Genomic DNA, 14,547 nt, shown 5'->3' on the forward strand with positions numbered 1-14,547 from the left:
AAACGCTACCCCTCTATAGGGGTGTTTTGGCTCTCTTTACTTGCTATGTGTTTTAGAGTGTATCTATGTAGGGGAACACACATATCAGTTCGCAAGTTTGAGTGTTAGGCCTGCGGGCATCAGTATTTTTGGGAATTAGTCATCTATGGGTATCAGATTTAGACTTTGGGACTGCAATTTGGAAACGGTGATCAATGATTAAGGAACAATACATTCAGCTTGTGGGCAATTTGTTGTGACACCCAACTGCGTGTCGTGTTTATTTTACGTTGTTACGCTGTCCAATTGCCCGTTTATTTATTTGTTTTATTTATCTTTTTACTAGGTAGTCGAGCACAATTGCTTCTGACCTAGTCGATATTCCCCAAGCACTCTGGATTAGAGGTCGTCGGCTCCATTGATCTGGTAGACGGACAACCAGTGTACCACTCTCTACCCCCGGTTACTAGACGGAAGGCAGTTAGGCAGAGGATATCAGTTCAGCAGTCAGTACAGAGGGCTTTGTCTACCCCACCTGAGTACAGTAGGGATCAGGGTTCTGTTTCTCCCACAGAAAGGGAACATACACCGATAATTCAGTCAGATCAGAACAATATGGCCAATTTAGAGGAGATGGTGTGCCAGCTCCAAGAGAGTATGAAAATGATGCAGCAGGATGCTGTCCGACAGGCAGAGTTCGCCAAGCAGCAGGCCACGGTTATGAATGAACATGCAGAGTTAATCGTAAGGTTACAGCAGCGAACCGGAGCATCTGATTCGTAACAAGTTCCTCCCCCGCCAGGAATTCCCACTCCCGGGGAGACAGCTAATGTTCAGAATGACACGGACATTCCCACGGGACCACCTCCACCCTCGATCATATCCCAAATCCAACCCCAGTTATCCAAAACACCCACCAACCTACCGGAATCTCCCTTTGAGTTCGAGACAGATCCCACAGCATTGAACTTGAGCAAGCTCGAAAAGCTGTTCAAAAGATCCCAGGGAGTCAAGACCATCCCTGACATAGAAGATGGGTATACCGACGCAGCTGTGACGCTGCCTAACAGATTCAAAATGCCGCGCATTGATCGATTTGATGGGTCCGGGGACCCCATGGTGCACCTGAGATTGTTTTCAGACATCTTAAGGCCAATGGGCCTCAGCAGACTTCAGAAGCTGTCTCTGTTCGGCCGAACCCTGTCAGGTGTAGCGGCCATTTGGTATGCCAAATTAGAAGATGATGTCAAGAGAAACTGGGACGAGATGGCCGAGGCCTTCATTATGCAATACTCATACAATACACAGATCGATATTACAACCCGTGATCTCGAGACAACATGGCAAGAGCCTAAAGAGAGCTTCTCAGAATTCGTGACTAGATGGAGGGCCAAGGCTTCGATGATGACCCTAAGGCCTACAGACAAAGACCAGATTCGGATGATTGTGCGCAATCTTCAGCCGAAGTTGATGCAAAAGATGATTGTACTCCCCTTCCTTACCTTTTCTGATCTACATGAAATTGGGTGCATATTGAGGATGTCTTAAAGCAAGGCTTAATTGATAATGACCGGGAGCAACCCTGAAGAACTTTCAACCGCAACACTAATGCAGGTCCGAGCGGTACTACAACTACAAGAGCCTCCGAAGTGAGCATGGTCACCACCACCCCCCTCCAAGAACCATGGCAGCTGTGCCATTCTCCGGCGCGTCCGGAAGCCATACCCAAACAGCCAAGTACCCACCCAAAAACACGAGAACCTTCGCTCCACTATATATGCCCCTATCCAAAGCTCTGGGGGTTTTAATCAGAAAAGGGCATCTGAAGCCGTTAGAACCGCGGCCCCTATCAGAAAAACTTCCCCCTACCTACAACCCAGCCAAATATTGCGTATTTCACCAATAGCACGGTCATGACACCGATCTGTGCTTCCGATTACATCATGAGATTCAAGATCTCATTGATAATGGCGTGATTCTGCCTCCCGAGAAACCCAATGTTACAACAAACCCTCTCCCCACACATAACCAAGCTCCACCGCCAAAAAGGATCAACTTCATCCAAACTGGGGTCGTGCCTTACGATCCTAGCATCTATATCACTCCTTCCCACCTGCCTAAACCAGAGGTACTCCTTCCTGACTGCACCGACTTGTGCATGATGGACACCTCTATGACCCGACCTAAGCCAATGGTGGTGACTATCGAGAACAAGAGAGAGGAGATCCCAAAGGAGAAGAAGGTTGTTGAGTCAGAGTCTGTAGAATCTGGGAGTCGTGTTGAGAAGACATATAGTCCGGGTGACTACATTTCATCAATAGGCCAGGATGGGCCAGATGTGGAATTACCAACAGGAGGAGTACTGTGTGTGATCCAAGGGGATAGTCTGGGACAGGGAACAGATGATTTAAAGGCTGTGGAAGAAGACCTCGCCAATCTCTAGTTTTACAGTGACCAAGATCCAGGGGGCGCAGCAGTCAACTGGTTTGACTATGAAGAATCAGCAGAGGCCACTGGGTGGTTAGATGATCAACCAGATGTAGTGGAAGAGTTCCAACCAGGACAGAGTCCGACAGGGGCATGAATGTTGGCGATAGTCGAAAGATTCAGAGAACAGAATACATCGCCGGGGAGCGCCGGTGTTAAGAATTCCGCTAGAGATTGGAGCATTCTGAATGCAGGAATTATTGAGCAGCCAGCTGTGTTGATACGGTCGGAACAAGAAAGATTTGAAGATCCCGCGAGAATCAGAAAGGCAAAGGCCCATGTAAGGGCTGAAATTGCTGTGTGCGCAAGAATAGAGAATGCTGCGAGCATAGGGGTGGAAGATACCGTGAGTGCGAGAACAATCATGCCAGAACCAGACAGGTGTCTGTCGGCTACTGATGGAATGTGGTGGGAAGATGAGGATTTATGTCTTGCCCATACGGACGAAGATTGGGGGAACAACCAACCCGATGACACCTGGTACCTTGGAGAAGTTGACTACATGACAAGAAGCGAACGGTATTTCATGCCCCCGCACCTAGACCAGCCGGAGACATCTGGGAAAGATAAGGAAGCTGAGAGATAGAAAGAGAAGCAAGTCGAAGAAGAGGCTGTACTAAAGCAGTTAAAAAAGATACAGGCAGACATCTCCATCTGGGGACTGCTTATGGCATAACGAGTGCACAGACAGGCTGTCCTATCAGCCATGGACAAGGCAAATCTTTCGATAAAAACTACGCCAGAATAGCTAGTAGGCTTAGTTTTTTCGGGAGGAGCTACCCCGATGTTGACCTTTTCTGACAAAGAACTGCCACCTGAGGGTGCGAACCACAACAAGCCACTCTACATCTCCGTGGAGTGCAGAAACAAGTGGATACCCGTGGTACTTGTCGACACAGGCTCTGCCATCAATGTATGTCCAGCAAGGACTGCCTATGCAATTGGCTTGAAGGCCGCAGACTTCGTACCAACAGCCCAGGTGATTCGGGCATACGACAATACAAGCCGAGAAGTCATGGGAACAGTGAAGATCCAGACCAAGGTTGGGCCAGGGCAGCATGAAATTGACTTTCATATCCTAGAGGTTCCCGCCACTTTCAATCTACTCTTGGGGAGGCCGTGGCTGCATCAAGTCAAGGCAGTCTCTTCTACCTTGCATCAAATGGTAAAATACCCCTATGGAAAGGGAGTAGCCATTGTTTTTGGGAATTCATCGATCCATCCACCGCCGGAAGTATCTACGCTAGTTTTGGAAATTGAGCACGGCATGGAGGACGTGTTTATGTCAGGTTTCACCCTTGCTGAGGCTCGGGTTGTACAGGACATCATGGCCGCTAACGAGGGGGTATATGTCAGTGCTCAAGCGGTATACTTCATGAACAAGCTTCAACATATCCCCGGGATGGGATTGGGAAAGAGCAGCCGTAAGGGCGTCGCAGCATTGGCCGAGGTGCCACATAACCCACATGCCTTTGGCTTGGGTTATCTGCCCACCAAAGAGGATTGGGTGAGGAAAGGAAAGGAAATGGCCGGAAGATCCAGAGCGAAACAGATGGGGAAGCCTTTTGACTTAATGCACCGGCCCATTCAGGATACCCTAAACGGACGCTTCGTCTGGGAGGGGGAGGACTTTCCGTTCTGTGGCTTCCCAGAGCCGTGGCTGAACGCGGAGAGGAAGCGCGTGCCGGGGTTTGAGATTTTCTTTGACCTGCAGTTACTTGGGGATAACATTGCCGAAGAGCAGACAGACCTATTAGCTGAGGCTAAGCAGAGTAAGGAAGTGCAGTCTGAGGACGCTGAAAATGAAATGGGGGTAGCGCTGGCATGTCTACTTTCAGATCCTCCGATCGAACAGAAGTGCTTGGGGGATAACTTCTCGGTATGCATGATCGGGAATGAAACGGCTGCGGGCCTACCATCAACTATTTTGGATGCATCCATCGCACCCTCTCTCATTTGGCAATATGAAGAGGGATTTTTGTCCAGCAGCACCGGGTCAGGTAGTGAGCCGGAATCTGATTCCACCGAGTCTTGTGAGTCGGAATCAGGTTCCAGCTCGATTGAGTCTGAGTCCGGTATTCCTGGGGGTGATAACCCGGATGCCACAGTCTTGTCCATGTCATCTTTTTCTTTCTCCTTTGAGTCTGTTGTAACAGAACAATTGGACGGTTTGGAAGTATTTAATGAGAATAATGTGGATGTGGTTTCCGAGTACTTTTCTGTGCCTTTGATATATTGCTTAAAGCAGGACTTTCAAAATTTTGACGAAAACGACGAGGAAGAAATTCCTCCGATTTTGCAACGATTAATTGATCAAGAGCAGGAAAGATTTGTTAAACCTTTAGTTGATGAAATCACTACTGTGAATATTGGTACTGAGAAGGACCCGCGGTTGGTCCAGATCGGGTCCACGTTGTCTTCAGAGGAACGCGAGCACTTAGTTGCTTTATTAAAAGATTTCAAAGATGTTTTCACGTGGTCCTACGAAGACATGCCTGGAATCGATCCTGAGATTGTACAGCACCGGATCCCTCTTGACCCCGAGGCCCGACCTGTCAAACAGAAACTCAGAAGGATTCGTCCAGACTGGGCCATCAAGATTAACGAAGAGGTCACCAAGCAAATCGATGTAGGCTTCCTACTGGTATCCGAATACCCGACTTGGTTGGCCAACATTGTTCCAGTGCCGAAGAAAGATGGCAGAATCCGAGTATGCGTGGATTTCAGGGATTTGAATAGAGCTAGTCCAAAGGACGACTTCCCCTTGCCACATATTGATGAGTTGGTGGATTTCACGGCAAGGCATGCTTTGCTTTCGTTTATGGATGGCTTCTCGGGTTACAATCAGATAGTGATGGCACCTGACGATCGGGAAAAGACTACTTTCACCACCCTGTGGGGGACATACTGCTACAGAGTGATGCCGTTTGGGTTGAAGAATGCTGGAGCTACATATCAACGGGCCGCGACCACAATATTGCATAACATGATCCACAAAGAGGTTGAGGTGTACGTGGACGACATGATTGTCAAGTCCAAAGAAAGGGAGGGCCACTACACCACCTTGCAAAAGTTCTTTCAAAGGATCAGAGAATTCCGGTTGCGGCTGAATCCTCAGAAGTGTACGTTCGGTGTTACGGCAGGAAAAATACTAGGGTTTCTGATTACACAAAGGGGCATCGAAGTCGACCCTTCCAAAATCAAGGCCATCCTAGAAATGCCACCACCAAGGATTGAAAAGGAGGTGCGAGGCTTTCTGGGTAAAGTGCAATTCATAAGACGGTTTATCTCAAAACTAACCTTAACTTGTGAACCACTTTTTGGTCTCCTGAAGAAAGGAAAGAAATTCCAATGGGACAGCCGATGCCAAGCTGCTTTCTAACAGATCAAGGAATACTTACAGAACCCGCCTATGTTGTCACCACCAGAGCCGGGGAGACCGTTGATATTGTATCTTTCGGTAACCGAGACCACAATGGGCTGCATGCTCGCGCAAGAATCAGAGGACAAAGTGGAGAGAGCCATCTACTATCTGAGCAAGAAGATGCTAGAGTATGACACACCGTTGGAGAAGGCTTGCTTAGCTTTGGTATAGGTTACCAGGAAGCTGCGGCACTACCTGTTAGCTCACTCCGTAATGTTGGTTTCACGACTCGATCCCATCAAATATCTTTTCGAGAAACCGGCACTTACGGGTAGGCTAGCTCGTTGGTTGCTGTTGCTTTCCGAATTCGATCTAAAATATGTGATGTGCAAGTCAGTCAAGGGAAGAGCAGTGGCAGAGTTCTTAGCCGATCATCCAGTGGAAGGGGGTGGAGCAGTTGAATACCTATTTCTAGATGAAGCCATTTTGCACGTCGATGACGAGTATTAGATGATGTACTTTGACGGAGCGTCAAATCAGTACGGGTATGGGATAGGAGTGTTGCTGATAGCACCCGACAATTCTCATATCCCTCTAGCCTTCAAGCTTCAGTTCAAAGTCTCGAACAACGAAGCAGAATATGAGGCATGCATTGCCGGTCTAGAAGCAGCCCTGGAACTAGGGGCAAGACGGTTGGACGTCATCGGGGACTCGAACCTTGTTGTGTCTCAAGCAAAAAGAGACTGGAAAGTCAAAGAAGAAAAGATGATGATGTATCACCGGACCTTGGACTTGTTAATTCCTCAGTTTGAAAAGCTAAACTTTGCTCATCTACTAAGAGAGAACAACAGGTTCGCATATTCTTTAGCAACTCTATCTTCCATGATAGACATCCCATTCGGAGTCCAGATGCGTCCAGTCATCATTGACCAGAAATTTGCGCCAGCCTGTGAGTCAATTGCTGCTATAGATGAGGTTCAAGACGAAAACCCCTGGTATTACGACATTTGGAATTTCGTGGAGAAGGAAGCATACCTGCCAGGGGTAAATGCCAGGGGTAAATGCCAAGGATAAAAGGGCAATTAGAAGAATGGCCGTTCAGTTCATCATCTGCGGAGGTAAATTGTACAAGAGAGGTCATCTGAGAATGCATAAGCTGTGTGTTGAAGCCGAGGAATTGAAGCGCCTGATGGAGGCCATCCATGGAGGAGAATGCGGTGCACATATGAATGGAGTGATGCTAGCACGGAAGATCCTCAGACAAGGTTACTACTGGTCCACCATGGAGGAGGATTGTATCGGTTTTGTTCGGCGTTGCCACAAATGCTAGATCCATGCAAATCGCATGAATATTCCGCCGTCGAAGCTGTACAATATGACTTCGCCATGGCCATTTTCAGTTTGGGGAATTGATGTGATCTGGGCTGTCACTCCGAAGGGATCGAATGGGCATGAGTTCATCCTGGTCGCGATAGATTACTTTACAAAGTGGGTCGAAGCCCAATCATATGCGGTGTTGAAGGCGTCGCACGTTGCAAAATTTATCAGAAACAATATCATCTGTCGCTATGGGGTCCCAAACGAGGTCATTTCCGATAATGGTTCCCACTTTAAGAAGGAAGTGATTGACTTGTTGGAGAAATATAACGTGGCTTTTCATAAGTCATCCACATACCGGCCGCAAACCAACGGAGCAGTCGAGGCCGCCAATAAGAATATCAAACACATACTGCAGAAGATGGTGGAAACCTACCGGGATTGGCCAGATAAGCTGCCGTTTGCTCTGTGGGGCTACAGGACTTCAATTAGAACTTCTACCGGAGCGACTCCGTATTCATTGGTTTATGGAATGGAGGCCGTCCTACCTATCGAAATTGAGATTCTGTCATTGCGAGTATTGGCTGAGTGTCAAATAGCCGAAGCAGATTGGCAGCAGAGTAGGTTTGAGGAACTCATGCTCTTTGATGAAAGAAGACTGAAAGCACTGTACCATGTTCAAAGTTATCAGCGCAGAATTGCCCGGGCTTTCAACAAGAAAGTCAAGTCCAGGAATCTAAAGGAAGGAGATTTGGTGCTCAAGGACAACCGAGCTCCCATCCACGACCCAAGGGGCAAGTTCAGACCCAATTGGACTGGTCCCTACATCATCAAAGCTATCTGGTCAGGTGGAGCTGTGGTTCTGATGGATCTAGATGGCCTAGAGTTCTCCCAACCGATCAACATGGACAAGTTGAAGAAATATTACCCCTGAGAGGCTCGCTAGGCCGAAAACCCGAAAGGGCGACCTAGGTAAAAGTTAGAGCATTGAAAAAATTAGAAAATATAAAAAACTGAACTGGCTCGCAAGGTTGAAAACCCGCAAAGGGCGGCCTTGACAAAAATTAGAGCGTAAAAGGAGAGTGAAAATACTCGAGTGAACCTAAGCCTGAACTACGTAAGGCTTGATTCCCATCTTTGGGATACGTAGGCAGCTTCATCCTGAAGTTCAGCCATAAACTTTTCCCCGATCAGCTTTGTCCATTTGATCATCTCGGTCATCTTTGTCTATTCAACACTCAAGAGTCCAGTTATGATCTCCGGTACAGTGTTATTCAGACCAGGGGCAACTTTCCGTTGCCATGCAGTGCGACGGTACTATTCAGACTAGGGGCAACTTTCCAGTTGCTGGGATTTGGGGTTTGTGCATCTCAGTGACAGATCTCAGGTGTGTCCAGTTCTTATCCATATCGAAAATAGTTTTGAAAAGTTTTGATAAAAGTTGACTTTGTTCAAATTAATCTTTTTACAACTAAGACCATCTCTAAACCAAAACGGGAAATTTTTAGTACCATAACCTTCAAAGTTCATTGATTTCAGTACAGAGTCCTCCTGCTCTTGCATACAAATTGAAGTTGCTTTTTATTACATTCATTAAGAAAACTTGAAAGTACTAATAAAGCAATAAATCTGGGGCATAGATAAGTCAGGTGTTCCTGCGCCCCCTCCCAGAGCTGGTCGAAGCCTCTGATGCCAAGCTGGGCCCTTCATGTGCCTCTTCATTGAGCCAATCCAAGCACTCATCAGATAAAGTGCAACTGAAAGTAGGAGCGGGGGCTAGGAGTTCTCTTATCCTCCACGTTGTGGCCTGCCGAGCGAGCTGCGCACCTCGGGCTGGGAATGCAGTTGGATACTCTATCCCCTCTGTCGGACAGGTCTGATCGTGGCCAAACTGGCGCTGGAACCGAAACGGGAAATAGAATACGCAGTGGGTCAAGCCAATCAACTGAATCCCGATCTGTCGGGACATGCTGTAGCCCATTGCCGGTAGATTGAGCCAAGGGCATCGCCAAGCAATGCGGTCTGCGGATAGGCTGCACATCTAATCAAACCACCATCCCTCGTCAAGGGCATTGACTAGACGTTGCCTGAAGAAGTAGCCGCGAGATGAGTATGCTGGGCAAGAGTCCACAACCTGCAAATTATCCATCAACCACACCTGGGAAGGGATGAAAAATGAGAGAATAAAGAATAGAGAGAAGTACGATGAGAGAAAAGTGAGAAGAGGGATTTGTGAGAAAAACCGAGCTTGAGGGTCGAGTGATGTGAGCAATACATATGTGAGATTGGGTGGGAAACATTACCTGCAGCAGTAGTGGACGCCCCGTAAATCTGGTCGTCTCTTGGCGATAAAAGGCATCCAAACCTATCAACGTCTCGGCCAGAGTCATGGCAATGCAGCCCTTGCCCTCCTTCAAGCCTTGGGTAACCTCAATCAACCGGACGCTAGGTCCCCCGGAGCCTGAGAAAAACTGAAAATGAGATAGTATGCACAAACAGAGGGCATGTCGCCGGAAGCCTTGCCAATGATGGTCGCCGCGGTCACCGGTATCCGAAAACCGATGTATCAAACTCGGAATATCTAGCATTCCGTCACAAATCAGAGATCGAGCGTCATACATAGTGAGTCCACACATTTGCCCTAAGGTCTGAACATGACCAAAGTTAAGCTGGGGTAAGATCTCCTCGTCACGCTCGGATTCCATTAAAACTTGAAAATCTTCGAAGGTAGGGCATACCTCTTGCCCGCTAAAGCTAAAGACGTGAGTCACCGGATTCCAAAACCTCGCTGCGGCATGAAGAAACAGAAAGTGCAGCGGAGTGCGACTCAGAGTGAATAGTGCATTTATGCCGAAACCCTGGAAATTCAGCTTTTCCGAGCCATCCAAGTTATTAATCCAGGACGAGAGATTCTGGGCAAGAAATCCCTCCATTTCGAGCAAATCAGTGTTGAATTGAGTAGAACTACGAAGCTGAGGCCTTTTGTAGGGGATAAGATTGAGTGGAGGATAGGTGTCAACATTCTGGTGATTCTTTCATTCATGACCGGCCGGCCAAATATACTGCCGACCGACCACCACTTTTGGCCGATCGATCAAAGATTCTGGCCGATGGCCGTTTCTTGAGGCCGGTGGCTTTCTCCCGCTACCGGTGGTCTTCCTCTTTGCTCCCTAAGCTGTTTATATGTTGAAACATGCTGAGAATTTGGAGAATGCCACCACTTCCAAGGCCCTCCGATGATGGATTTTGCAGCGTCACGCCCATTTGCTTATCGAGTTGTTGTAAATTTGCTTATCGAGTTGTATTTCACTCTTTTCAAGTCTTTTTCGCTTATCGAGTTGTAAGTTGGTTCACTACTTGATTATTACGAGGCGAATGCTCAATTTTCAAATCGAGTTCAATTTCATTCACATTGTTATGTGATACCATGCGATGCGATTCTTAGGAAAGCACAAATGTAACATCATTTTGATCAAAATGGTTGTTTTATTTCCCTCATGGGTTTTGCAAAATACACTTTTTTTTGAAAAGGTAAAACCTACTTAAGGCAATGTAATGTGTTCAAACCACTAGTAAAAAGGAAAGTAAAGCAAAAAGAAGAGTAGGGCGGAAAAGTATCGAAATTGATGCCAGTAACCTCCCCTTGTGAGCCATGCATCTCCCGCGCCCTTGTTCGGGTCAACTATGTGATTTGGCACCTTCATTACTTGAGACAGTGCAAGGAAGTACACTTTCGGAACATTAGTAGGCCTTCGAGTTAACCTCAAGCCGTGTCTTCTATGAGCGATGCTCGGCACGCGCAAGGAACGTCCCTTCCCGTATCCTTTTTGCATCTTGTGAATTCCACAAATCACTTCAATTATACCATGTTACAGTGCTTGGCATTTCAACATCATAAATGACTGGTCCTTTCCATATTTCAAGTTCCTTTTATACACATTGCTTGCGTAGACCGCATGCTTTACTTACATGTGTTCAAGTTCCTTTTATACACATTGCTTGCGTAGACCGCATGCTTTACTTACATGTGTTCAAGTTCCTTTTATACACATTGCTTACGTAGACCGCATACTTTACTTACATGTGTTCAAGTTCCTTTTATACACATTGCTTGCGTAGACCGCATGCTTTACTTACATGTGTTCAAGTTCCTTTTATACACATTGCTTGCGTAGACCGCATGCTTTGCTTACATGTGTTCAAGTTCCTTTTATACACGTTGCTTACGTAGACCGCATGCTTTACTTACATATTTCAAGTTCCTTTTATACACATTGCTTGCGTAGACCGCATGCTTTACTTACATGTGTTCAAGTTCCTTTTATACACATTGCTTGCGTAGACCGCATGCTTTACTTACATGTGTTCAAGTTCCTTTTATACGCATTGCTTGCGTAGACCGCATGCTTTACTTACATGTGTTCAAGTTCCTTTATACACATTGCTTGCGTAGACCGTATGCTTTACTTACATGTGTTCAAGTTTCTTCATACACATTGTGCACGTTGCCATGTGTTCTTTACTTACATGTGTTTGTGCCTTCACAGCATTGTTATGCGTCACACTCAACTTGCGTTGTCACGCACTTTTGATCGCATGTTATGCATGTTGCTAACAATATTGTACCTGTTAAGTTTGCTTTCTTTTGAGGCACGATATTGTATGTACGGTTCACTTGAGGCTGGTGCAACCAGACGAACCGCGCAGGTATTGTATCCTTTGCGTGAGACGTATTGAGAATTGCATAATTCTATTACATCGTTTCTGCATTGTAGTGTAGTTTGGTGTATGCTAGCTTTAAACTGTTGCATTATTATGCTTCGTTATAGCTTTCTTTGCATGATCATAAGTTATGTTCGACTTTGTGCATTGTCTTGCATTTTGCCCCTACCTTCGGGCGCATATCTTGTTTGCCTTGCATGTTTGTTTAAGTCTTCGGCCTGGTCAAAAACGGGTCGTCTCTAGGCTTTGACAATCACTCTCGTCATTGTTATGATTTTCGAGTTCTGTCAAAGAGGGGCAACCGTAGACACCCCATTTTTGACCGTCCTCAAGACTTGGACGTCACGGGTGGGGACACTCGGTGATCATCCATGTTCGTGTTCGTTTTAAGTTCCCGGAGGCCTTGGTTGCGCGCCTTGCCTCAGGATCTCTCAACTTGTTTGTCTTGCGTTTGGTTTCACACCAAATACTTGTGTTTTGGCTTTGACGGGTAGGGAATGGCTTGTTGACCATCCCCACACCCCATCGGCCTTCCCTTTGCATCACTAGCCATTAATTGCTGACACCGGCCATGGTTTCTTAATACCAATGGCCGGTCGGCACTCCATATGGCCGGCCGACTATCTGTTTGGCCGGCAACCTCCTTTTTTGGCTGGTAACACCTTTTTGCCTTCTTCAGGCATGGTGCATGCCAGCTATGCCAGCCGGGATACACCAAACCTACCCCGGGGCTAACATGTGGCTGTTTTGCCCCTTTTGCCCCCTTTTGGTCAAAGCTTCTTGAGGAAGCTTGACCTTTTGTCAAAGCTTCCTCAAGAAGCTTGGCCATCTGTCTTAGCTTCCTCAAGAAGCCTTGACCTCCTTGCCCCCTTTGCCCCCTTTTACTTAGCTTCTTTGAGAAGCTTGAGACCATTTCTTTTGCCTATATAAGCACCTCTCTTCTTCCACTGTAGAGGGTTAGAGATTTTGAACAAAAAATCATAGATTATACATATGTACATCTGTCATATACTCTCTCTCTATATATATTTCCCTCTCTCTCACCCTTAGTGTGTGTTTGGAGGCCTAGAAAGTGTGTTTTGACCTTAATTTTGCACTAAGACACACACCATTACACCTTGCTTTGACCTTGAGGGGCTTTGAGGGTTTGTTTTTGAAGTTTTGGACTGATTTTGGTCAGAAGAGAGTGGCTGGACCAGCTGTTCTTGAAGTGTTCTTCAAGGGTAAGACTTTTGCTTTATTTTTCCCAATCTTGCATTAGTTTTTGACCTGCCTTGCATGCTGATTTTAGCTTTGTGTATAACATAAAAAAGTCTTGTATTAGCATGCTTGAGATCTTTCATTAAGGTCCTTTTGTGGTTCGGGGTCGACCTCCCCCTCTTAGGCCTTGTTTGGCCCTTTTGGTGCTTTCTTTCTTAAGCTTTGGTTACTCTTGAGTCTTGGCCTTCTCACCACTGAAATCCAGTGGATTTTCAGTGGTGAAGAAGGGGTTTTAAGGTCTTGCATAGGGGAGCGACACCCCTCTCCCTTGGTCTCTCATTTTGCTCATGTTTTGGCTCATAAGGGTAGCATGTATGCTTAGTTGCATTTGGCCCTATTTCAGAGGTTTTTGGGTGTTATTTGGGCATATCTTACCTCTTTTTTGGGTCGGATTTGTGGTCCCTTACATGGTTAATACACTTGCTTTGTATTCCCCTTTTTTGCCTAAAAATGCATCTAGCCATTAGACCATCGTGCTTGCATATTCTTGCCTAGCTTTGTGAAGCTTTTGGCCATGATTTATCATGATTGAGGTCTGTTGGGTGCTGGTTTGGTTCTATTTGCCATGTTTGGTATAGCCCCTTTGTATTTTGGCTTGTGAACCTTGAGTGTGTGAGTCACTAGCATGCTTTAGTTGGTTTGTTTCAATGATTGGGAGTCATTTCATATGCCATTTCAGTCCCTAATCCATGCTTGTATGCCCACATTCATCATCACTTTCTTGCCTTGAAAGGTTGTTCTTTTGTGCCTTGGAAAGTGGTGATTGTGCATGCCTATGTGTTTAGACATTAGGCTGACATATCAGTGGGTTTTGAGGGCCCTTTTTGCATGCTAAAACTCTGTTTTGTATTGAAAAATTCATGTCGTGTTTGCTTGGGGGAGGAGTTGAGCAATGCTCCCATTTTTGGCCTTGAATGCCCATGTTTTGGACTCATTCCTTGGCATGTTTTGACCATGATCTATGTATGCTTTAGTCTTGTTTTGGGGTCCCTTGGGACTGTTTTAGGTCATTTTGGTCCTTTAAGGTTTGGTTGACATAGCTTTGGTTTGACCCCCTTTATTGGCTTCAAGTGTTGGTCATTGTGGCATGTCTTGCTTGCATGTTTTTGTTTGATTCGGCATCATTCTCTATTCATTTTCAGAGCTTAGCATGTTGGTTTAATGCCCATATATATCACCTTTAAGTATGCTTAGAGTTGTCCCCTTTTATGGTTAGGTGATGGACCTTGATGTATGCATGCTTGCATGTATCATTTGTGCTCTTGTGTATCCTCTTAGGCCACTGTTTTGGGGGTGGGCTGAGGTCCTCTCATTTCAGTATAAGTCCTTCTTTGCATACTTTGAATGCTTGCATGTTGTATTGCATTGGTTGCATGCTTACATTGCATCATTTTCGCATGTTTGCAAGTTGTTTAGTT

Source organism: Camellia sinensis, chromosome 4 (assembly GCF_055761805.1).
Source record: "Camellia sinensis isolate YWXY chromosome 4, ASM5576180v1, whole genome shotgun sequence".
NCBI classification, from domain to species: domain Eukaryota; kingdom Viridiplantae; phylum Streptophyta; class Magnoliopsida; order Ericales; family Theaceae; genus Camellia; species Camellia sinensis.